The following is a 2,556-nucleotide window of genomic DNA, read 5'->3' on the forward strand; positions in this document are numbered from 1 at the left end:
ATACAGATTTTTTATGAGAATTACTCATTTTTAAGGCTTGTTATACAGATTAAAGTCTGAAGGGTTTGACATGTATGTACAACTAACCTTTAGATATATTTTGAGAGTTGTCTACAAAGTGGAATAATTTCTGTAACAGGGATCAGGACAGTAAATCTGAAAATGCAAATAAAAGATGAGACTTTCTGTGTTTACTGACCAAAGTTATAAAGATTTAATTATGTAGTATTTGCAACATGACAGTTATTACAAGTATTATTGATTAGGATGAACAGAAATACTGGTTTAAGATTGTTTATTACATAATGCACCAGATTAGTACACCACCACATTTTGTAATAATTGCAGCAAAATGTAATAATGTTATTACATAATGTGGCTGCAAGTACTACAAAATGCGTTGAAGACTTTTATTACATTATGTGTCAATTGTTACATAATGCGGTTTTAGTGCGAGTTTATTATGATCCCCGCACACGAAGCGTATGCGGGAGCCATATTGTTTTCGTATGTTTTTTTTTTTTTTGTTTTGTTTTTTCAGTGATACTTATTCAACCGTAGCACAAAAATAGCTGCACCAATCAACATGAAATTGGGCAGGACTGTAGATGAGTCTGACCTACACTGTACAACTCTGTTCCACTCAGCTTCAGATTTCTTTTGTTGTTTAGCTCTGATGAGGGGCTAGCATGAGGCCCCCCCCCCACCAAAAAAAGACCCCCACCCAAACCACTTAAATTTTGGGATGCACCTAGTAGCATGACATTTATTAGGAATAAAGATTTCTAAGTTCTGGTGCATTTGTGTGTGCGGGGGTCATTATGTTACCGCTATGCGGTATCTAGTTACATTTTGAAGCCTGATTTTATTACATTATTACATAATGCATTGTTATTACACAATTAGGTCTTACAAGGCCTAACAATGATCTGATTTAAAGCTCAAACCAGTTCCTGCAGACACAGAACAGACGGAAAACCGCCTCTAATAGCTATTAGAATTGAGTCATAAGAAGCTTTCTGTGGTCTGAAAGAAAATAGAGATGGTAGCCAAAAGCACCCTGAGGTGTTTTGGAGTTTGTTTTTGTTGTTGTTGTTGTTGTTGTTGTTGTTGTGGTATGAAACAAAAAACAGCTGTTCTATTTTACAACAGAGACTAAACACCTCCTAGCCACAAGCATTTACTGAGACCAGGCTGGTGAAAAAATAAGATAAATCACACAGTCCATCTGAACTGACTCCACACAGTAACATTAGAACCATGAATGAAGCATGCACGTCACATGTAAACCAAATGAGATACAGTAAACCAAATTTGTAAAACTTGTATTTGTGGTTTTCTAGTAGAACTGCAAAAATCTTTTAACTTTGATTTAAGTTATGCTAAATTAACTCCTTATATGTTTTAATCTGGTACTCCTCATTGTATTAAAAAATACTTGGTAATATGAATTAGTAATGATTGCTGACAATTATGCACAGATAAGATTTTCAAATATATGCTTTTAATTATTAGATTAATACAAAAATAAAAAATTGCCAAATAAAACAATAAAGATATCAGATAAAACTTTCTTGTCAAACTGAGTATTTTATAAGATTTGAGTCTTAAAAATGTCAGACATGATTTAAAATAAGTTCACAATTGGGTTGGGAAATATTGACATAAAGATTTATCACAATTAATTGTGGCAGTTAGCCGATAAGTATAAATATGCTAATTAAAGATGACAAACGTTGTGGCCTTGGTCCACATTTTCCGACTTCCCTCGTACTCTGGTTTACGTCAATGTTTCAGGTGATTAAACAAGTTTTTATGGTTAGGGTTAGCTGCTCCACATTGCATTCCACTATTGGGCTAATAAGCACGCCTGATAGCGATAGAGTGCTGCACACAAATATGCGTCATCATCACGTGGCACTAATTGCAGTGATTTCAAAGGGGCAAATACTGTATTAATTGACAGTTTTACTGGTGATTAATTRTTCACAATATGATTTTGCCCAATAGTTTGCAGAGTATTTTTATAAATCTGAATCTCATGGAAGTCTTAAAAGCAGACAATAATTAAAAACAATACAGTTTTGACTCTGATTTATTTTTTCCCTGTATGTTTTAATGAGACCAAATATTTTCAAAACACACAGACTTGGTATAAAAAGCAAAAATGAATAAATAGTCATTTAAAACAAACATAAGTTTTTGATTTTTCCTGTATGTGTGGACAATACAATTATTTTAGGTCAACTTCCTTTTACTCACATTTTTCCTTATTTCCTGTGATGGTCATTTTTAACAAAGACCGGAGGAGAGCTGAGTGACCCTATTTAGAACCAAACCACAGTTGGTGGTTAACGACTAGCAGATACCAAGCCTTATTCACTGGGATCAAACTGACAAATCTATTATAAGAAAAAGACAGAAACAGGAAGTCATCCCACAAAAGCCTAAAATTATACATGCAGGAAAATGTGACCGAGGTTAGAGCTGGGCGATATGATCAAAATTTTATATCATGGTATTTTCAACATTTTCACTGGTTTCACTGTATTTGAC

At 33.8% G+C, this 2,556-nt stretch overlaps 1 protein-coding gene across 3 annotated transcripts in view; it reads right to left on the reverse strand.

The window, feature by feature from the left end:
- The window catches only part of ccser2a (coiled-coil serine-rich protein 2a), a 41,193-nt gene that overhangs the window by 36,000 nt on the left and 2,637 nt on the right, over window positions 1-2,556 (reverse strand). The window lies entirely within an intron of this gene.

The sequence above is a fragment of the Austrofundulus limnaeus genome, unplaced genomic scaffold (assembly GCF_001266775.1).
Source record: "Austrofundulus limnaeus strain Quisiro unplaced genomic scaffold, Austrofundulus_limnaeus-1.0 Scaffold0, whole genome shotgun sequence".
NCBI classification, from domain to species: Eukaryota; Metazoa; Chordata; class Actinopteri; order Cyprinodontiformes; family Rivulidae; genus Austrofundulus; species Austrofundulus limnaeus.